Source organism: Mandrillus leucophaeus, unplaced genomic scaffold (assembly GCF_000951045.1).
Source record: "Mandrillus leucophaeus isolate KB7577 unplaced genomic scaffold, Mleu.le_1.0 Scaffold227, whole genome shotgun sequence".
NCBI classification, from domain to species: Eukaryota; Metazoa; Chordata; class Mammalia; order Primates; family Cercopithecidae; genus Mandrillus; species Mandrillus leucophaeus.
Window position 1 is genome coordinate 72,062 of NW_012102332.1, and position 24,485 is coordinate 96,546.

The following is a 24,485-nucleotide window of genomic DNA, read 5'->3' on the forward strand; positions in this document are numbered from 1 at the left end:
GAGAAAATACTCTTAATTGGACTAACCCATGAAGTAGGATAGTATAATTTGAAAAAGGACTTGGATTAGTCGTAAATGTATAGTGCAATATCCAGCACAGCCACTAAAAATGATTTTGAAAAAAGCAGTATAATCAATATACTAATAGAAGAAAAAGCAGAATCAGGCCAGATGTGGTGACTCATGTCTGTAATCCCAGCACTTTGGGAGGCCGAGGCATGAGGATCACTTGAGCCTCGGAGTTCAAGTCCAGCCTGGCAACAAAGTAAGAGCCCATCTCTACCAAAAAAAAAAAAAAAGAAAAGAAAAGAAAAGCAGAATTCTTTTTTTTTTTTTTTTGAGATGTTGTTTCAGTCTTGTTGCCCAGGCTGGAGTGCAATGGCACAATTTCAGCTCACCACAACCTCCGCCTCCTGGGTTCAAGCGATTCTCCTGCCTCAGCCTCCTGAATAGCTGCGATTATAGGTATGCGCCACCACGCCCAGCTAATTTTTTGTACGGAAAAGCAGAATCTTATACAATGCTCAATTAAAACCAGGGAGAGGAGAAAAAGAGTGGAAGACCAAAAAAGTAACAAATTGCAAGGTTGATAAATAGAAAACAATAACAAATGCTGAATATATTAATCTAAGTATATCAATAATCACTTTAAACAGCACTTAAAAGACAGAGATTGTCAGTGGATTAAAAACAAGACCCAACTATATGTTGTCTGTGAGAAATGCATTTTAAATAGCTGGGAATGGTGGCGTGCACCTGTGGTCCTTAGGAGGCTGAGGCGGAGTGTCACCTGAGCCCAGGATTTTGGAACTACAGTGAGCTATGATCACACCACTGCACTCTAGCCTGGTTGACAGAATGAGACCTCATCTCTACAGAAAAAAGTAAGGAAATCCACTTTATAAAGGCACAAATATATTCACAGTAAAGGAATGGAGAAAGATATCCCATGCTAACATTAATCAAAATAAAGTGAAATAGCCATATTAATTTCAGACACAACTGACTTTAGAACAAGGAATATTATCAGAGATCAAAAGGGGCATTCTTTAATGATAAAGGGATCAGTTTTCTAAGAAGACATAACAATCCTTAGTGTGTACACACTGAACAACAGAGCATCACAGTACATGAAGCTAAATCTGATGGAACTGCAAAGGGAAATAGATAAATTCACTCTTTGAGTTGGAGGCATTGACATCCCTGTCTCAGAAATGGACAGGTTCAGTAAGCAGAAAATCAGTACGGGCATAACATGATCAACCATGATCAAAAACTTGATTCAATCAATGATATGTAACTGACATCTGTGGACCACTTTACCCAGTAACAGCAGATGACACATTTTCTCACACACACAGAACATTCAGCAGAATAGACCACATTCTGGGCTAGAAAATGCACCTCAGCAAATTTAAAAGATTAGAAATCATATGAAGTGTGTTCTCAGACTACCAGGAAATGAAAGTAAAAAAAAAAAAAAATCACTAAAAAAAAGATAGCTGGAAAACATGAAAATACTTGGAGGTTAAACAACAGACTCCAAAATAACTGAAGGTCACAGAAATCTCAAGATAAATTTTTAAAATATTTCAAACTAAATGGAATTGAAAGCACAAGTTATCAAAAATTTAGGAATGCAACAAAGGCAACGCCTACTGGGAAATTTATACTACTGAATGTATATTAAAAAGAACAAAGATCTAAATAAATAATCTTTCCCATTGGGAAGCTAGGGGGAAAATTAAAATTAAATTCAAAGTAAGCAAGTAAAAGCGATGATAAATAATGAATACAATTCTGAGCAGCGTGATATCTGATTTCTGGAGGCTGAGTTTTATGTGGCTTTAGAAGTTTCATGTTATGAGTGTGAATTGGCAAGTGACCATGGCGATTGTTTCTGATATGGCCATCTCAATCACCTAGAGAAGGGATCAGCAGTGTCATCATCCCAGTTCTGCATGGCACCACACCAGTGATTCTCCAAAGTCAAGAAACCTGTATATGTTGTCCTTCTTGTGTTTGGTGAATCTGTGGTCTATAGACTACATAACGGGCTATTTCTGGGGTACTGACTATTTTGCTCCACTAAGGAAAACCGTGCGTGAGCCATATAACTATGGGAAACAATGTTTTCCTTTTTGACACCTGGCCTACTCCTTTCAGATGAGCGCAAAGGAAGAGCACCACTTGGCCTGCTGCACCCAGGGCAATTTATACCATCCAGGTATCCAGCACTGGATATGTAGCAACTCCAATCCACTGCAGAACATTAATCTATCTCTGATAAACATGCTAATATCTATGATTCTGCCTTTGTGGGGAGATGACTCCATAGATTAACCCCCTGGCTTGGGTCAATATTGAGATGTTATATTGTCTTCAACAGGGAAGATGACATAAAAATTATGTTCAATAGGATTATGTGGAGACTTAACATAAGCGAAAAACCTGAGACAAGAAGTTAGAAATCCTTGTTTCTTTTAGGTGAATAATTTTGGAGCTTGAGAAAACGATACCATTGTGGCAAACTTGCTTTGCCAAACCCTGTGTATGCATTTCTGGGTAAACAACACATTTTCATCCTTTAAGCATTGTTTCCATTATTTATAATTCCTAATAGTATGAGACATTTGGAACTCATTCCTTGGTTCTTCTTCTCTCATTATATCTTTCATTGTATCTTTCAGTGTTACGAGAGATGCATCATCCCATTAATGAAAGCAGAGTGACTGCCTTCATCACACATACATTCAAGATAGACCGCTGGGCTAGTGATGGCTCACTCTTAAGGCTATTATGTTTACTCATTTAAAAAATCTGAATCTCAGTATGGATTTTATTCTCAGAGAGTGACTGACCTATCTGATATGATGCTATGACAGAATCTTTACTTTTTACCTGAATTTGATGGGATTGAAAGTTGAGAACATTTTATTTTCTGTTTCACTTGATTAATAATGCCCAATCTAACATGTAATGTTCACTTGGGTACATACATACAACTACACCAATTTTTTTCTTATTTTACCTTAAAAATTTTAAGATATTATAATGGTATGGCCAGTTTACTCACTGGTAAACTTTTCGTAACAGAAGGATCATGCCAGTGGATACAAATACGTAACATCAGTAATTTGCTTTGCCTGTGAAACAGAGAACTGAATAAATTGATGGGCAAACTAGTATCTGAATATAAACCCCAAATATCATGTGACTTCATCATTTTCAGTATAATGAAAATACAGGCTGTGAATGCTTCCAGTTGGTCCTGAAAGGGCCTTTGGGATGAGTAGGTTCACCAAAGCGGCAACATGTGTCCCGATTCCCAGTGTACATTCTACTCCTCAGTAAGTGACTTGACATTCTTTATGGCTTCCTTGTGATTAAAACATGTCTTTTTATTGAAATTTTACTGAGATAATGATGAGACAATGTAACATTCTTTTCCTCTACATGTAAGAGTAGACATAGATCCACCTCTACCTATTATTATGTTTTTGAGATGGAGTCTCATTCTGTTGCCCAGGCTGGAGTGCAGCGGCATGATCTCGGCTCATTGTAACCTCTGCCTCATGGGTTCAAGCAATTCTCCTGCCTCAGCCTCCTGAGTAGCTAGGATTACAGGCAAGTGCTACCATTCCTGGCTAATTTTTTGGTATTTTTAGTAGAGATGGGGTTTCGACATGTTGGTCAGGCTGTTTTTGAACTCCTGACCTCGTGATCTGCCCACCTCGGCCTCCCAAAGTGCTGGGATTACAGGCTTGAGCCCCTGTGCCTGGTCTTCACCTCTACTTATTATAATATTTATGTTATTCCATTTTGTGATGTTTGTGGAATATTTGATGAGGGTTCACAATATGAAAACTGGGCATTTTGGCCAAGATGCATGTAAATGCGTACAACTCCATGTGCCCTGATAACTGATTTCTAGATCCTGAGATTCATGTGGCTTCCCGAGTGTCTGTATTTTATGAAAGTTCATATACAATAAACCATGCCAATTGTTACTGATACAGCTTCCTTGAATATATAAAGCGATTATCAATGTGATGTTCTTGTTTCTGCTTAAAACCACTGAATTGCTTCTCCAAAGCCAAGAGACGTGTATGATTTGTCTGTATTATATTTTGTGAACCAGTGGACTAAAACCTTTATAATGGGTCTTTTTAAAGTATTGTCAATATTGCTCAATTAACAGAAACCACGCATGACTCATATACACAGGTGAGATGTAGTTCTCCCTTTGACATTTGCTCTACATCTGCCCCTTAGTTGATGATATGGAAGAAGAGCACTCTTTGGCCTGTTGCGACTGGGACAGTTGACAGCACCCAGGTGTCCTGTAATGAAAATGCTCTTGACACCAATGCATCCTAGCATCAGAGCTTCGGGAAGCCTTCTCAAGTGTGCATGGGGAGTACCATGTCTTTCATCAATAATGAAACCTTCTAATGTCTTGGTGAGAAATAATGACTTAAAATTACACTCAATAGGATTATGCTGAGGTTCAGCCTGCCTAGATGACAGTGCTGGAACAGATAATAGTGATGGCTTATTTTCCTTCAAGGGGAATTTTCTTTTGAACTTGAACTAACAAAATCTTTATGGGTAACTTGTTTGCCTAACTGTGTCAGTATACCTATAAATGAACAAAAAATTCTCAGCCTGTAAGCTTTGTTTCAGTGATCTGTAATGTCTAATACTATGGTATATTCGGGTCTCATTCTTTGGCTTTTTCTCTTATTGTGTGTTTCAGTAAGACATGCTGCCAAGAGATGTGCCATTCTATTATAAAAGATCAGTAGCTTCCTTTACTGACATGTATATTCTACATAGAACATTGAGCTACGGAAGACTCCCACCTGAGGGAATTAGTTTTACACTTTCAGGTAATCCGAATTTCAATACGAGTTTTCCTTTATGATATAATCCTCATGACAAAATCTTTACTTTTTATTTGAACTTCATACAATTCAATATTGAAGATTTCTTAAATTCACTGTTACCTAGTCCAGTACTTAATATACATTTGGCTGTAGATACATGACTAGACAAAATGTTTTTCTATATTATTCTTGTGGGGCTCTAACAGTGTTTCACTGTTTTGAGTTACTGACGAACTTGCTGTAACTGTGAGACCACGGTAATGGAGGAGACCACGGTAATGGAGGAGACCACGGTAATGAAGGAGACCACGGTAATGGAGGAGACCACGGTAATGGAGGAGATCACGGTAATGGAGGAGACCACGGTAATGAAGGAGACCACGTAATGGAAGAGACCACGGTAATGGAGGAGACCACGGTAATGGAGAGGAGAATGTGAGAATCAGTATGCACTTTGCCTATGAAACTTAAAAATTTAGTAATTTGATCACCAAATTCATACCCAAATTTCAGTTCCTATCATGTGTAAACCAAAACGTATCTGAGATTTAGAAGGTTATTTAGAAGTTATTTTGACAAGGTTAAGGACACGCTCAGAAGAAATAAACCCCAAATCACAGAAATCGTCTGGGGTCTATGTCTTTCTCCAGAGGTGATTTTGAGGGCTTCAGTGTTTAAAGGGGAAAGTGGGCTGGAGGGGAAAAAGGGAGGGTATGATAATCCATATGTTCCAAGACAAAAGGAGCAGGCAGCGGAATAGTCAATAATGTATTCATCTCACACTCAGTAAATCATCACTGTACATAAGATAAGGTGAACATAGAGTAGCTACCTATGGAGATCTTCAACCTTTAATCGGTAGCTATCTGCTTGAGAACAAAAGGAAATTCTTGCATGACTCAGCTTTCAGCTTAATTTTTTTTTCTTTTGGCGTAGTACATTGGGGTCCCAAGTTTTTATTTTCCTTTCACACATGTGACCCCACTATTTTCAGAATAATGAAAACACATGTTAGAAATGGTGACACTTATTCCTAATATGGACTTTGAAATGACTGGGTTCACAAATTCAGAGTCATGGGTCTCACTGTGGGTTTTTATTTTCAATGAGTGACTGGCCTACTTGATGGAATTCTTTCAAAAAATGCTCACTTTTTATTGAAATTGTATTAAAATACTGTTGGAATATGTTTGGTCCTGTTTGCCATCTCTGTAGTATGATATATGATAAAATTGCAGATTATTCAGTGTCAAAAACCTGGCATACCTTGTCCTTATGATGTTGATAAGTCATTCGTCTAGAGCCTCAGTAATATGTCTTTTTATGGTAGTTTGGACCATATCTCTCCACTAAGAAATAGCCTGTGTAAGCCATACACACAGGAACAATTTATGTCTGATTTTGAACTGTGGTCCCGTTCCTATGCCTGTAGATAAAGACTGCTCAGAAGAGCATCCTCTGGTGTTGCCACAGAGGCAAGTGCTACCACACAGGCATGCTGCGGTGAATTTAACTCATCCTGTGTCCCTGCAACCGTTGTTTAAGGATGCTATTCTGGTAAGTGTTTACAAGACAACGTAAATATATGAATCAAGAGTATCTTCAGGAGACATAATAATGTAAAAATCATGCTCAATAGGATTAAGCTAAGGCTCAAAAGTAGTGCCAATCCTTGCCAGAAGGTGTGAGAAGTCATTAGATTTGGGGGGTATGGGGTATTCCATTTTGAGCTTGGTAGGAAGAAACCCTTTGGGGAATCTTGCATCATTTGCCTCTATCTACTTCTAAAGGAACTTTTAAAATTCTTTTATCTTGTCTTTATTCTTCATACTCATACATTATTAGAGATAATATCTTGATTGATTTTTTTCCTCATGGTGTGCTTCAGAATGTTCATCCAGCAAGGGGTGTGTCATTCCATGGATTATATATATATGAGTTCTGTCTTTCATAATTAAAAAATTCCAAGTGGACCATTTGAATATTGAACATTGGCCTTCAAAATGATTACATTTACCTGTTCATACAAAATTAGTGAGCAGTGATCTATTCTTTCCGATAAGCGACTGATCGAATGGGGTCCTCATTAAAACTCCTTTTTTTTATTGGCCTGAACGTACTTTGATTTAAAGATGAGACATTTAGTAATTCATTGCAATCAACTCTAGTGATTGCACAAATGGAGAATCCATTTCTATTATTTTATTTTTGGGGTTGCTGTGTATGGTGTTATGATGTTTGTGGATCATTGAGGCACTACTCACAACTGAAAGACTTTTGACAATTTTAGGGAATGGCTTGATATTCAGCTGTAGGTCACCCTTGATTGAAATTGAATACAATACAGGTAGTCTGAAATCTCATTTCCTTATCCTGAGTCTCACTCAGGTGTCATTAGATTCAGTATAAAGAAAGGCATACACTATGCATGATGCCAATTGTTACTGATATGAAGAGGATAAGAAGTTTTTATTTCTGCAGGGAAATCATCCCTTACCAGGTTGTCAAAAGACATGATACCTATGTGCTTGGCCCTTACTGTACCCAGGGAATCAGTGGCCTCCCACAGCTTAAATAACGGGTCACATTTGGAGTATCACACATCTCAGTCTTGTAGAAATTACGAACAGTGATTAGGAGTCATGCACATATAAGAGATGTAATCCCACCATTTGACTATAGCCTGCTCTTGTCTTTTTACAGAAAAGACTGTGGAGGAAGAAAACCCTTTACTCTGTTGTTCAGGGAGAAACTGACACCACTCAACTGCCTGGCACTGAAAATGTGGCATCCGGTCCACTTTACCACCAGCGTTTAAGGAAACCATCTCTGGTAAGCATATTTGATCTAAGTGTGCATATGTATATGAGTGCCATGGGCTGTGTCAGTGATGAGATGTTATCTTGAAGAGAAATGATGATGTAAAAATTAAGCTCAGATGGATTATGCTGAGGCCCAGTCTAGGTAACAACTGTGAGACAAGAAGTTTGGATTTCTTAGTTTCCTTCCATTGGGGATTTTATTTTGGGATTCTGGCAATGGAATCTTTCTGTGAAACTTGTTTTGCACACTTCTATCTGTGTGCTTCTAAGTAAACTATAAATTCTGATTCTTTAAGTGTTAAGTTTCCTATAATTCCTAATTTGCTTGGATATTTGGCACTAAGACCCTTGTTCTTTTTCTCTCATTGGAAGATTTGGTAAGTCCTACTGGCACTATTCTATTGAGTGGAGGTGAGAGGCTGCCTTTGCTGACTGAAAAATTCCAAATAGGTAATTGAACTAGTGAAGACTGAGCTCTATAATAATTAGATTTATTCATTCAGACAACATGAGTATCACGATAGGGTTTTCTTCTCAATGATTGACTGACACATGTAATGCAATCTTCATGAGAAAATCCTTACTTTTTCCCTACGATTGATTGTTTTCAGGTTGAGAAATATGATACATTGGAAGTTTGCTCATGCACTGCAATTATTGTGGTCTAAATATACAGACAAAGTTTTCTGCAATGTTAGTATCATATTTTAACAGAGCGAGGATATGTTTTGATCATAGATGAATCTTTATGACTGAAGGGTCCTTGCAGTTGGGGTAAAAATGTGAGTTTCAATAATACGTGTTTGCCCATGAAACTTGAAATTGGATAAACTGATGAGCAACCTGGTGCCTGACTTTTCTCTCCCAAGTACGTTTGGCTTCATTTTCGTTATGATGAAAGTGTGTGCTGTGAATAATGCCAGTGGTAAATAAGACCTTTATGGACACTTATATGAATGACAGTCAGGGCCATTCCTTCAGGCAACGTGATTATCATTATGCATTCTTCTTCTCAGTGAGTGACTAGCACACTTGACAGGATCTGCAAGAGGGAAACTTTCTTTTTTACTAAAATTGCATTGATACAACGTTGACAAGTGTTCTGATTATTGGTATCATCTGTAAGATGTGACACTCATTTGGTCTAAATATAGAAGTTAACATATTAACTTCTAATTTATATACGTCAGGTTGCTATGTTTTTATGACGTTTGTGGTTTATTGGTGATGACTCACAACATGAAGACTATGGCATTATGGCTACATGTTCTAATTCTGATCTATACATGTCCCATCATTCATTAAATTAAATACAATTATGAGTAGTATGATGTCTGTTTTCTAAAATTTGAGTTTCACCTGGCTCCAGTATGATCATTATATGATGGAGTGCAAGCAACATTATAATGCCAATTGTTATCGATATGGCTTCCTTGAATATGTAAACAAGGGTGATCAATTGAAGGTCTTATTTCTGCATTAAACTACCTGAGATATTCTCCAAATTCAAGAGACCTGTATACTTAAGTCTTTATTGTGTTTGATGAATAAATGGCCCATAGACTATCTAATGGATCATTTTTTCCAGTGCTAATCATCTCTCTTCATTAAGAAATAGCATGCATAAGCCATACATACAGGAAGTAATATTTGTCATCTTGATCTACTGTCTCATCCTCCTCCTCTTAGGTAAGGATGATTGAGGAAGACTACTCTTTGGCTTGTTGACACCAGCACAGCTGACACACCCAGATATCTGTTTGGTCTCCTGTGAACTTTCAACCAGGATTTAAGGATGCCATTCTGGTAGGTGTTTTCAGGCAAAGTGAATATATGATTGTGGGGTTCCATGGCTTGTTTCAACAATAAGACCTTATGTTGTCTTGATGACATGAGATGACATGAAAACTAGACTGGCTGGCCCTTATCTTTGCTGGAGTATTCTAGTTTGAGCTTAAGCTAAAGAAATATATTTGGGATACAGTTTCTCTCACCTCTTTCTATTAGCCTCTAGAAGACCACTTATCAATTTTTTTCCTCCTGATTTAGTGGAAAACATTTTGGCAGTTCCTCAAAAAGTTATACATAAAATTACCATATAACCCAACAATATTAGCCCTAGGTACACACTCAAAAGAATTGAATACAAATGTTCAAATGAATACATGTACATGAATGTTCATAGCAGCACCGTTCACTGGCTGAAGTTCCAGACCCACCTGGCCAACATGGCGAGACCCTGTCTCTACTAAAAATAGAAAAATTAGCTGGACATGGTTGCTCACGCTTGTAGTCCCAGCTACTCAGGAAGCTGAGGCACAAGAATCACTTGAACACAGGAGGCAGTGGCTGCAGTGAGCTGAGATCATACCACTGCACTCCAGCATGGGTGACAAAGTGAGATTCTGTCTCAAAAAAAAAAAGTAAAGGAAGGTGTGTCACACAAAATAGTGAATACCAATAAAAAGATATAAATTATTAAAAAGAACCAAATGAAAATTCTGGAGTTGAAAAGTACAATAACTAAAATTTAAAAGTTTATTAGAGGGCTCAATAGTAGATTTGAACTGGCAGAAGAAACAAGAAGTAAACTTGAAGATAGAACAATAGAGATTATGTTCAAAAGAACAGAGAACATAAAGAATAAAGAAAAACAAAGAGAGTCTCAGAGAATGTGGAACATCGTTAAGCATACCAGCATACACATATGGGAGTACCAGAGAGACAGGGCAGATACAAAGGATCAGAAAAAGTATTGAAGGAAACAATGGCTGAAAACTTCCCATATTTGTGGAAAAACAATAACCTACATATCCAGGAAGCTCAATGAATTCCAATGAATAAATGCGAAGACTGACAAATGGAAACATCACAGTAAGATTTCCGAAAGTCAAAAACAAGAAGAAAGTCTTGAAAGCAGTGTGAGAAAAATGATTTGTTCCTTACAAGGGAACCCCAGGAAGATTAACAGCTGACTTCAGCAAAAGCAATGGAGGCCAGAAACAAAGTGATAACATATTAAAAATGCTCAAAGGAAAACAACCTGTCATCTAAGAATTCTGTACCTGGCAAAGCTGTCTTTCAAAAATGAAAACAAAATAAAGACTTCTTCAATTAAAAAAAAAAAGTTGGAGAGTATACTGCTGTCAAAACCCCCTTAAAAGAGTTCTCTAAATACTTGAAGTTCTTCAAGCTGAAAGCAAGTGACCCTAGGTAGTTTTTCAAATCAACATAAAGAAGCAAAATGCTTGTAAAGGTAATTATATAAATATAAAAGACAGTAGAAATGTAATTGTTCTATTAAGTGATTTTAAAATAAATGCTATAAAATAATATGTATATAATGTATTTTGGAGTCTATTACATATAAAAGTGTAATATATTTGCCAAAGAAGATAGATGGATGCAAAGCAATACAGGACTAAGGAAATGAGTACGGATGGTAGATTAATATTTATTACAATGTCTTGCTTGGCTTATAGCATCAGTAAATGTAATATTTATAATAATACCACAAAAGATGGCAAAAAGGGAAATAGGGCTATACAGGTGTAACATTTATGTGTATGACTGAAATTAATCTAGTGTAAATTAGAAACCTATTTGGGTGAGTTAAGATATATGCAGTAAACCCTAGAGCAACCACTGAAAAAGTTCAAAAAATATAGTGAAAAAAATTATTAAGGAAGTTTAAATGCTAAATTATAAAATAATTACTTCATGAAAAACAAAGAAGTAAAGAGGAATAGAGGAACAAAAACACATGAGACATAGAGGAGAAGAAGAATGACATCATAAACTCAACTATGTCAATAATAAAATTACATGTGAATAGAGTAAATTAAATTAAAAGGCAGAGATTCCCAGGCTGTATAAAATCTCCAGGTTTAATATCCCTTTGCCCCCGAATAAAATCCAGCTTTTTTTTTCTATGATGTATTTGATCACTGTGCTGGTTTACAAAAGATTTCTAACCTTTCTAAAATCTTTAAAATCAGTGGCGAAGTGTTCTATCTCATTTCATCCTTATCAGAGACTCAGATCCTGAAAAATACCAAGCTGATCTGCCCATTCTTGAGTTCTGCTGAATGGTGTCTTCCCAGATCACTATGGATATTGCTGTTTACTTGACCAGTTACTTTTAGTCAACAAGATTTGAACAATGCTTTTGATTCACACAGCGTGAGACCTACACTTCCCTCATATTGAAATAGGGGCTTTAGCATCCTGGATTCCTACACCGGCTTTTGAACCATATGATTCCTGCACCACAAGAAGGCATGTTATCTGGACATTGTCCTCTCTGTGATGGGAAAGAACAATTTTTTCAACAAATGTTGCTAGGACAACTGGATATCTAGATACAAAAGATACTGCATTTATGTTACCAGTTTTCTGTGTCAGTCCCTTTTGCTCTGATGTAACAGAATGCTGCAGACTGGGTATTTGTAATGAGTGGAAATTTATTGGCTCACATTTCGGGAGGCTGGAAAGATCAAGGGGCTGGCATATGGTGAGGGCCTTCTAGCTGTGTCATCCTATGACAGAAGGGCAAAGAGACGGTATGGATGAGACAAATATCTTCTTTTATAGGAACTCACTCCTGAAATAGCAGCATTAATCCATTGATGAGGGCAGAGCTCTCACAGCCTAATCACCTTTTAAATGTTGCCTCATTAAACACCGTTGCATTGAGGGTTACGTTTCCAACATAGGCTTTTGAAATGAAAGGGAACATTTGACCATTCCCAATGACAGTTTGAAATTTCAGTGGTTTCTCAGTACGTGATTGAACATGGATAAGATAATCAGTAAGGGTGGATGTAAGAAAACTGTTAACCAACTTGACTCCCCTGGCGTATGTAGACCACGACACCCAGCAATAGCAGAATGCACATTACGTTCAAGTGCTCATGAAGCATTATTTTGTGTATATGTATTTTCTCCCTTTTTTGATAAAGTTAGCTAGTAGAGTGCCTATGTAGTTAATATTTTTTAAAACCACAGACTTCTCAATTATTAATTACATCTATGGTTTTTAACATATTATCTTCATTAATTTCTGCTTTGATCCTTATTTCTTTCTTATACTTTCATTTTTGCTCTTTTTTAGTGTTTTAAGATGAAAATTGAATTCTTTCATTCACCTACTTTTTCATTTTTAAAAATAACAAAAATGTTTAGTGCAATGAATTTTCCTCTAGAACTGCCTTTAAATGCATATTACAGATTCTCATTTGCTGTATAATTTAAAATAATATGTAAATACATATCTGCATACAAAGATATGTATAAAAATATGTATTTACATATTATTTAAACATATGTATTTTCTGTTTATATTTTTCCTTTTAATCAGAAGTTAATAGATAGGATATTTTTAAAATTTCTTGGTGAAAGAGCCTTTATGTTATTGCTAATAAAGTCTATTTTTTTGCATTGTGATGTTTTTAATATTTCTTGAATTACTAATTTTTCTTTCTAACCTAATATACAATCAGTTTTTTGTGACTATGCCTTGGGCACTTAAGAACAATACATATCTTCCATTATCAGTCAAGTTTAATATATAGCCATAAAATCTACCCTATTTTTATGTTGCTATTTTTGCCCACTTGATCTGTCTTTTTCTGATAATGGTGTATTATCGTTTTCTATTATAGGATCTTCTATGTCTTGTCTCCTTACATCTCATACATCTCATGTAGTTTTTTATTCATAAAGGTGGTTATTATGTTATTTGGTATATAAGTCTCCATAAGGGTCAAATCTCCATGTGTATTATATCTTTTAGCATAAAAAATGTGTTCTTCTTTGCCTTGGTTAACATTGTGGGACTTGAATACATTGTGTGATATAAGAATCACTACTCCTGATCTCTTTTTGTTTTCATGTGCCTGATATACTTTCACCCATCCCTTTATTTTCAGTCTTTTAGAATCCATTTGTTTTAGATGCATCTCTCATAGAAAACATATTACGTTTTATTTTGTGAGCCTGCTGAAAATATTTTTCTTCTAGTAGGTGTGTGGAGTCCACTCACACATGTGTGTGTGTGTGTAGCTATGACTGATGTTTATTGTGTTTGTGTTTTCTTTATATTTGCTGTGCTCTTTGGTCACGGTGTAGTCTTTGCTTGCCTATTTATTTATTTATTCATACTTAGGAGAGTTGTTATTTTTGTTGGAGTGTTTACTTTTGTACCTCTCTTCATTCTGCTAGTTCTGTGTTTTCCTAGTTAATCTTTTACTTCTGATTTATGAGTTTGGGGGATGTTCTTTAACACTCCCCTACTGCTCGTGCAACATGAGCTTTATGGTAGATCAGGGATTTAAACACAATGCTGTCTGTGCTGGGCCTTCAGGAGGGTGGGTGGGTATATGTGGCTGAACAGTGCATGCTGGGTACATGGGAGGGTACCCATGAGTGCTTTTGGTTTTCCTCTTTTTCTTTCCTCCTCCTGTGTTTAGTTGTCTTATTTCTACTTCGTCACAATATTAGTGACATTTGTATGCTAGTCTTCTACCCTGGATAGGGAATATACACCTGTCACATGGAAGGAATATCATGTTGTATGCTGCTGTCAAATGGATCCTAACATACATTAATAATCTTTTAAATGATATAATCTTCATAGTTAACTCCTGACATTTTATTTTTATCATATTAAGTAAATATATCAGCATTGACAGCCATCCCACTGCAATATCACTTCACATTTTGCTTAGACCAAAGGGTTCTGAGAAGCTTCTGGAGTTGTCGTGAAAGCCAGTTTCACTAAAGTCAAGTCAGACATCCGCCTGTGCTGTTTTCCGCTATAAGCTGAATGTAGAAGATGCATTGTTAGGAGCCTCAGTGTGGTGTGAGGAGTGTTTACTTATTGGTAGTAGATTTGTCTGAATCAAGGATAAGCACAAGTATCTGAGATGCTGAGGTGTGGCTGAATGAATGGCCATCTATTCTATTGCAACAGGATGAATAACACATTCAGAGCAGGCCCAGTTGGTGAACTCTTCAATTATCTCACAATACCACTATCTTGTGTCTTTCATTTTTCAGATCACAGTGTATTTTCATAAAATCTTTATTGGTAGACTACAACTTTAGCATTTCCCATTCAAGATACAACTGCTGTGTCGCTTGGATAGCTTGGTAGAGAGGAAATTGGCTATTTTCAAAGTAAAGAATTCAAGGAGGAAAGAAATTTATAAATGAAATGACAAAGGTAATGAGATCAAACAATGCTGATGTTTGTAGCAAGGATTAGAGTGCTGAGATGCCTGTATGATAAGAAATTATAATGGAACCAATCTTGTGCTTTATTTTTTATTAATTAGGAGCATTCTCTGATCTGATTTATTTTCTATGTGATATTTTGCTACAGGTTAAAAGCTCAAACAACTTCAAGGAAACTTCAGGGAAAAGAGGTGAGCAGCCACTTGGGTAGTTTTGAAATTCTTTGTGTGTTCTGCGGACAATGATTTCAGAACGTCAAGGACTGCGAGTTCATTATTTCAGAGGCTGAAAAGAGATTATTCTTTTGGTAGATATATTTCCCCAGGGGTGTCCCTACCTTGCTCAAGGATTCCTCATTATTGTTTCTTCTCTTTAAATCTCTTTTTGAAATGACCTAAACAATGGTGGAGAATCACTGACATATTTCCTTTTTTCACTATTCATGTTGGGTGAAAATAATCTCATAGTGAAATTCACATGTTCTAACTATTATTTTTTTGAATCTTTATCTAGCATATTCATAACATAGATGTTTCTATACATATTAGTATCGTAATAATACCATATATTTATTCTGCTACCTCACTTACTCCTTAAACTTTTAGTTGATTAAAGAGTTTTTATAAAGTTCCCCAATAGATTTTTTTTTTTTTGAGACATAGTCTCGCTCTGTTGCCCAGGCTAGAGTGCAGTGGCATGATTTTAGCTCGCTGCAACCTCCGCCTCCTGGGTTCAAGCAGTTCTCCTGCCTCAGCCTCCTGAGTAGCTGGGATTACAGGTGGGTGACACCACACGCAGCTAATTTTTGTATTTCAGTAGAGACGGGGTTTCACCATCTTGGCCAGGCTGGTCTTGAACTCCTGACCTTGTGACCACCCGCCTTGGCCTCTCAAAGTCCTGGGATTACAGGCATGAGCCACCGTGCCTGGCCAGATTTTAATCTAATTTTATTGGAACAATTCAGTCATATGTTTTTTCATGCTATGTATATGAGAGTTCCATCATTCAGATACTAAACAAATGTCTACATTTACTGTTCTCACTGATGATGCATTAGATAACCATGCACAAAATAAGCCTGGCTGTGGAAATGCTTATTTGTTGGGAGGGCGCTTGTTTGGATCGATGATGAGAATAATTGTCTGAGGATGCTGAGGGACTCATTCCAGATGTCAATCTGAGGTCCAGATGTGCAGCCCTCCAATAGGACAAATAAGACTCTCAGAGCCTGGCTCTATTTGGGGATCCCTCAGTGACAACAGAGTACCCCTGTGAGCATGCCTTTTCTATCTCTCCTGAGAGGGCATTAGCATCCTGTCTTAGGAGTCAGTATGCTCTTTAGTATGCTTAGTCACCCAAGACTTGCTTTAATTGTAGATAGATACTTACATATAGGAAAGATGTTCTTAAGTAACAAATGAAAAACTTTAGAAGATTGAATTAAGGGTCGAGCAACTGTGATATGTCTGCAAATCTCATTAGTGTTATGCTGAAAGAAGGAAATATGGCATGCCTTTATTAAATAATGACAATGGAACCACGTTTCGTGCTTTGTTATTTTTACTGTGGAGTATTTTCTAAGATTATGTTTGCTTTTTTTTCTCTTTCATGTTTTGCTGAGATAGAAGGCCTGGAGTCTGATCCTCCACTTCAGAGAATAGGGGTGAGTAGCTAAACCATTATCTTTTGAAATTCATATGTCATGTGCTTTTTGCTAGGTCTTTAGGTTGTTGTGTATATCTTTTCAGAAGCTTATTGAAGGACATTTTGATGATACGTCCTTTTCCTCATTGAGACCCTCACCATGTCACCTACACTATTGAATCTATCATTTCTGTTTTAATTTTAACTCTCTTCTGCTTTTATGGAAAAATGTAGAATTTAAGAGAATTTTTGGCAATTTCATATTGGATCAAAATTTATTGTAGTGAAATCCAGGTGTACCCAAATATTAACAGAGTTTCCTCTTCTGTTTAATTATTGGGGTTTCAGAATAGAGGCTCCATGGTTCATAAGATCTTTGTGGTCATACTACATTATATTTCTGCTTCTAATTGAATTATTAAGTATTGACTTGAATTAGTCTTTTTCTCGTTGTTGCAGCAAGGTAAGTTATATAGGAAATTTTCTTCTCTTGATGGCATGCCTGAGATAATCACAGATATAAGACACCTGGGTGGTTTCTAGTATGCATGTAATTTTTATTTCTTGATCTGTGTGTTGAGTACTTGCTGTGTTTGCATCATGCAAATACATTGAGCTTTACAATTTTAGTGGATGCACTTTTCTACATGTATATTATTCTTCGATAGAAAGTAAAAAAAACCTCATCAAACTAGTCAAAATATTGGTTAATACATAAAAAAGTCTCAAGTAGATTGTGTATTACATGGTGCTTATTGATCGATACCCTCATAATAGATCAAGTACATTCTCTCTTTAGCACAGGCCTTTTTAGCAAATCGTGTCGTGAGTAGTTACTCAAGTATTTTTATTTTAACACATTTATGTTTTTTCTATGCATATTCTTAAATTCTCTTACACTTTTTTCTCTGTTATAAAAACATGCTGAACAATCTCAAGTCTTAAAGATTGCAGTATTGTCCCTACATATTCATGTATTTTGGTACTCAATTCTTTATACTTTCTTTGACAGATCACTTGAACATGTCTCTTGTTTTGCAGAGAGGGAATTAATGGGATACCTTCATGCTTTTCTATTCTATGTGCTACATAATTGAATATACAAGCAAATATAGTTATTAAGGTTTAGTATGATTATTTCCACAACACATGCAAAGAAGTTTCTCATACATCTTAATAGAGGCCTACATGCATTGTACGGTTGAGAATTTGGGGAAATGTTGATGAAGTTGGGTAAAGTATAAATCCAAAAGTCAGAACGGTGAACTCCTTGCTTAAGGATCTCCTTTGAGATTACTTAGTCAATACACAACTGATAAATTTAAGTGCTTTTCACCTTTTGAGCTCTCGACACACTAAAGCTAAAATGTGTTTCAACTTTTAATCCTGCTTCCCTAATTTTCCCTTTTTTAGTTTAAGATCAAAGAGCTCCAGCCATAAATTACTACCAAGAGTAACCACTTCATTTTAAGAAAGCTTAGCAATATAGAAGAATATAAAATTATTTATGACAGATGTATTTTAACCTTTTCCCCATGCTTTCCAGAGGAAATATGTTTAATCATCTGCCCTATATTAGGGAAAAAATTTCTATGCTAATACAAGTATCTATCAATCATTAATCTTTCTATATAAGATATATTGATCATAACCAATTAATTTTATTGTAAATGAGCTTTAGATTTGACATTTTGGTAGTGATATACGTTGTACAATCTCCTGAGGTCCTATAGGTCTTGAGATCTCTATGTCAAAAACTATAGATGTGTCAGTGTTTTTGGTCAATGTGAAGGACGCCACATTTCCCTTAGCCATTTCTTCTGTTCAGAATAATGGTTACGAACATTTTGCTACTGCAAGATATCCATATATTTATAATCAGAATATGCCAGTTTTTATGCACTCATGCCTCTGTTTCTGTAGAGCATTCCTAGAATGAGTAATGCTTGAAAATTAGGTCCATGTGGTTTCTTTAATGAGATGTAGTCAAATCATGAAATATTTAGGTTACCATTATTTCAGTAATGTATTAGAATGTCAAGGTAAAGTTATCTACATTGTATATATACACACAACATAGATATAATTTAAACAACATATACATTTATATTTATACAGCAGATATATATTTATACAAGATAAAATATATTTTATTATTTAAACATAAAATATATTTTATTTAATGTAGATTCTTTTTTTTTTAGTTTAAGACTTTGAAGGTTTAAAAAAATTTTTTTTATTATTATACTTTAAGTTCTAGGGTACATGTGCACAACATGCAGGTTTGTTACATATGTATACATGTGCCATGTTGGTGTGCTGCACCCATCAACTCGTCAGCACCCATCAATTCATCATTTACATCAGGTATAACTACCAATGCCATCCCTCCCCTCTCCCCTCCCCACAATAGGCCCTGGTGTGTAATGTTCCCCTTCTCGTGTCCAGGTGATCTCATTGTTCAGTTTAAAATTCTTTTCTTTAAGAATGTTGAATATTGGCCCCCACTCTCTTATGGCTTGTAGAGTTTCTGCCGAGAGATCCGCTGTTAGTCTGATGGACTTCCATTTGTGGGTAACCCAACCTTTCTCTCTGGCTGCCCTTAACATTTTTTCCTTCATTTCAACTTTGGTGAGTCTGAGAATTATGTGTCTTGGAGTTGCTCTTCTTCAGGAGTATCTTTGTGGCATTCTCTGCATTTCCTGAATTTGAATGTTGGCCTGCCTTGCTAGATTGGGGAGTTCTCCTGGATAATATCCTGCAGAGTGTTTTCCAACTTGGTTCCGTTCTCCCCATCACTTTCAGGTACACCAATCAGATGTAGATTTGGTGTTTTCACATAATCCCATATTTCTTGGAGGCTTTGTTCATTTCTTTTTCCTCTTTTTTCTCTGCACTTCTCTTCTCGCTTCATTTCATTCATTTGATCTTCAATCATTGATACTCTTTCTTCCAGTTGATCAAGTCGGTTACTGAAACTTGTGCATTTGTCACGTATTTCTCGTGTCATGGTTTTCATCTCTATCAGTTCGTTTGTGGCCTTCTCTGCATTGATTATTCTAGTTTTCCATTCTTCTATTCTTTTTTCAAGATTTTTTGTTTCTTTGCGCTGGGTATGTAGTTCCTCCTTTAGCTCTGAGAAGTTTGATCGACCAAAGCCTTCTTCTCTCAACTCGTCAAAGTCATTCTCTGTCCAGCTTTGATCCATTGCTGGTGATGAGCTGCATTCCTTTGGAGGGGGAGATGTGCTCTGATTTTTTGAATTTCTAGCTTTTCTGCCCTGCTTTTTCCCCATCTTTGTGGTTTTATCTGCCTTTGGTCTTTGATAATGGTGACGTACTGATGGGGTTTTGGTGTGGGTGTCCTTTCTGTCTGTTAGTTTTCCTTCTAACAGTCAGGACCCTCAGCTGTAGGTCTGTTGGAGTTTGCTTGAGGTCCACTCCAGACCCTGTTTGCCTGGTTATCAGCAGCAGAGGCTGCAGAAGATAGAATATTGCTGAACAGCAAGTGTTGCTGTCTGATTCTTGCTCTGGAAACTTCGTCTCAGAGGTGTGTCCAGCCGTGTGAGGTGTGAGGTGTAGGTCTGCACCTACTGGGGGATGTCTCCCAGTTAGGTTACTCAAGGGTCAGGGACCCACTTGAGCATGCAGTCGGTCTGTTCTCAGATCTTAACCTCTGTGCTGGGAGACCCACTACTCTCTTCAAAGCTGTCAGACAGGGTCATTTACATCTGCAGAGGTTTCTGCTGCTTTTTGTTTAGCTATGCCCTGTCCCCAGAGGTAGAGTCTATAGAGGCAGGCAGGCCTCCTTGAGCTGTGGTGGGCTCCACCCAGTTCGAGCTTCCCAGCAGCTTTGTTTACCTACTTAAGCCTCAGCAATGGTGGGCACCCCTCCCCCAGCCTTGCTGCCACCTTGCAGTTAGATCTCAGACTGCTGTGCTTGCAATGAGGGAGGCTCTGTGGGTGTGGGACCCTCCGGGCCAGGTGTGGGATATAATCTGGTGTGCCGTTTGCTAAGACCCTTGGTAAAGCTCAGTATTAGGGTGGGAGTTACCTGATTTTCCAGGTGTTGTGTGTCTCAGTTTCCCTTGGCTAGGAAAAGGGATTCCCTTCCCCTTTGCACTTCCCAGGTGAGCTGTTGCCTCACCCTGCTTCAGCTCTCGCTGGTTGACCAGCACCAATTGTCTGGCACTCCCCAGTGAGATGAACCCAGTACCTCAGTTGAACATGCAGAAATCACCCGTCTTCTGTGTCGCTCGCACTGGGAGCTGGAGGCTGGAGCTGTTTCTGTTCGGCCATCTTGCTCAGGATCCAGATTTTTTCATGTAGATTCTTAAGTGATAAATATGTTTAACATTATTAAAATAGATTAAAATAGGTTATAGTTAATACAATGAAAATTGGCAGTCCTATTACAAAACGTATGCCATAACTATAGCATTTATCACTGACAGTCATACCAGGATAGTCTTTTATTTCCAATCACTTAAACATTCCTAATTGCAAAAAAAATTTGAAGACTAAAATTCAGAAGTTTTGAAAGAGCCATTGCCTGGATAAATTATACAGGTTTCAGTTTTATTTATAATAATTATGTATATATTTATAAATTAATACATAATAAATTAATAACTTGTGATAGGCAATGCAAAGATGACAGTGAGAGGGCAAAATTGATAAGATTGATAAAGTCATGTTAACATGAAGAAATTAACCAGGATACCATCCACACTATACAGTTAGAGAAATTTATCAGGACAGTTCTCAAATACTCTTCTCAGTTTTAACATTGTAACAGGAATTTTTAAGATTTTGGTATTATGTGTGTTTCCTTCCAGATAATCTGAACAGATTCATATTTGGTATTTTTTAAAGCCATATCTTTGTCCTTAGTGCTGGCAATGTATTCTTGAGAATGAACAAATCAGAAATATGTAAAAGCCGTAAGTGAGGGTGTCAGGTTGAAGTAGTCAATCAATTATACAGAACACAAAGAATTTTATCTTGTACGATGTTCACATAACTTTACAGAAGTGTGCTGAAAGGGCTATAAAACATGGACATGATTATCTCATTGAAAGGTCCAAGAGGTACTGAAATACATGCTTTTATTTTGAACCAACCACCCTATAAACGTTGTATGGCTTATTTAGATGAGCGCCCGTGTGTGTGTGTGTGTGTGTGTGTGTGTGAATTTGACAGGGAAGCAAGAGCATCAAGTTTCCAATGCACTCTGACTGTGGTTAGAATCATGCTGAAAACATGGCTCCCCCAGTTCTGGAATGAGCCCACAGATCAAGCATTCCCAGAAGACATAGCAGGCTCAAATCCTTGTGTACACAATATTTCATGATTATCTTATGTCAGTAGTTTCAAAGTATACAGTTTGTGTGAAGACAAATCCAATGTCATTTTTTTTTTTGGCTAGCCTATATGTGTGGTAAATCCATTATTTATTTACTTGCTGAAAATTACAATCAGATTAAGAAACTGCAGCAAAGTTGGCATGATGAGATAGAGACTGAAGTGTAAGCTTATGTGAATGATGCCCTTGGTTTGGATAAATACATCTAATAGAAAACTGAAAAAACACACATGGCAGGGAAACCTTGATAGAGTCTAAATATAGGATTGTATGTAGTAATGCAATCAACAGATGAGCATTTGGCAGTAATATTATTTTTCAAATATGGATTAAACACTGCTTAGGAGAGTAAAGAGAGACAAAGTTGAAAGCAGGTTTATAGTAGGTGTTGTTTTAGTGTTGATCCCTTTTTGCTCCAATAATCAAAGTGATAAATATTGAAAATTGATTCATGCAGCATTACTTGTTCCATTCTAATTTTTATATATGTCAACAGTGCCGTCTCCCAAACTGTGCTGTCCCCTTCAGGAGAAGTGACTGTGCTGAAGTTTATAAGGTTGACATATTGCCAGCTTCAATAGTAAAGCCGAAGTGTATACTGAATTCTTAATGCAAATAACAACTCTATTGGAAAGTAACCCAGTTATAGAAGTGCTAATTTGTCAGGAGCTGCCTTACCAAGATCAATGATGACTATAGTTATCTCAGGATTCTGAAAGATTGTTTTCAGATTTCAACTAGTCTAACTGATGTTCCTTAATAGAAAGAGAGGACTTTTAGAATTGGTTCAATATGATGACCTCCTGAATTATCTCACATAGCCCCTGTGTACATGCCTTTCTTTTCTCTCAGAAAATGGCACTATCATAATAGCTTTCTTACGCAGACTTCACCTTAGGGTTTTTCAGTAAGGGAGAGGTCTGGTGTTTCATTTATTTTGAACTATTTGTTGTTGATTGTGTACAGTGCTTGAGTAAAAAATGGAATATAGGAACATCTAGAATAAATTTTTTAAATGATCAGGTGACTACAAAGTGAATTATTAGTGTCAATAACGGGAAAGTTTTAAGAGAATATAGGAAACTTGGACATTACACAATTACACTGGGACCAAATTGTGGGGTCTCATTATAGTTAGTATTTATGTATTTTTTTCCAATTGATTTGTGTGCCTTTTTTCTGCATGTTTTTGGCAGATAGAATGGCTATAACAAGTAACAGTATATCAGGAAATAAAAATAAGCAGAACCCTATTCCTTTAAAATTCTTCATTTGATGGGAGGGTCATAAAATAAGTCTTAACACATTTAAAGAATTAAATTCATGTAAACCATGTTAATTTAATTCCACAATGGTATCGAATTAGAGTAATAAGAATATCTCTTACTCTCCTAAATCTCCTAATGTTTGGAAATTTAAATTAGCATTTCTGGCCTATTTATTGGTTTAAAAAAAGACCAAGAAAAAAGGAAAATTGAAGTATTTTGAACTGAATAAAAATAAAAATATACAATCTAAAACTGTATGGGATACTGATAAAACAGGATATAGGGAGAAATTTATAGCACTGAAATGACTATATTAGAAAAGAAAACAGGTTTTAAATCAGTAAATTTGTAGTTTACCTTAAGAAACTTAGAAAAGAACAAATTAACCCAGAGTTAAGTAAAATGAAAGCATTAATAAAGGTAAGAGCAGAAATCAATGAAATATAAAACAACAAAACACAGAGAAAATTTGAGAAAATTAAAAAATAGCCCAGTGAGAAGATATTGATAAAACTTGTAACCAGACCAATTTAAGAAAAAAAGTCAAAACACAAATACCAATATTTGAAAATGTAAGAGGGTAAATCATTACAGATTCTATGAATACTAAAATGATAATAAGGAAAAATTATTTAAAAGGGGCATGTAAGCCAGGCATGGTGGCTTACCCCTGTAATCCCAGCACTTTGGCAGGCTGAGGTGGGAGGATTGCTAGAGCTCAGGCATTTGAGACCAGTCTGGGCAACATGTTGAAACCTTGTCTACACAAAAAGTACAAAAATTAGCTGGGTGTGGTGTTGCATGCCTGTAATCCCAGTCACTTGGGAGGCTGAGATGAGAGGATCACTTGAGCCCAGAATGTTGAGGCTGCAGTGAGCCATATTTGCACCACTGCCCTCCAGCCTGGGTGACAAAGCAAGACCCTACGTCAAGATAAAAAAAAGTATGCCAACATTTTTCAATAACTTAAATGAAATGGAGAAATTCCTTGAAAGACACAAACTGCAAAAACTCAGTGAAGAAGTAAATAACCTGAATAGCCCTGTATCAAGTAAATTGAATTTGTAGTTAAAAGTCTTCCAACAGAGAAAACTTCAGGCACATCTAGCTTCATATGAAATGAAAAAAAAAAAAAATGCTAATCCTCTACAACATTCCAGAACATTTAGAAGAAGGGAATATTTCCCAACTTATTCTATTTGGACAGCAATACCCAGGTAAGAAAAAAAGGCACAGAAATTTAAAAAGAAGAATATACATTA

General features: G+C 36.5%; 1 long non-coding RNA gene across 1 annotated transcript in view; it reads left to right on the top strand.

Annotated features, from left to right (window-relative positions):
- Positions 1 to 4,276: 4,276 nt before the first annotated feature.
- Positions 4,277 to 24,485, top strand: part of LOC105540753 — a 62,790-nt gene continuing 42,581 nt past the window's right edge. Inside the window, exons 1-7 of the long non-coding RNA XR_001006252.1 lie at positions 4,277 to 4,462; positions 4,760 to 4,892; positions 6,322 to 6,446; positions 7,593 to 7,721; positions 9,401 to 9,517; positions 15,096 to 15,138; positions 16,573 to 16,610. This is a non-coding gene — a long non-coding RNA (uncharacterized LOC105540753). The remainder of the gene's footprint in view (positions 4,463 to 4,759; positions 4,893 to 6,321; positions 6,447 to 7,592; positions 7,722 to 9,400; positions 9,518 to 15,095; positions 15,139 to 16,572; positions 16,611 to 24,485) is intronic.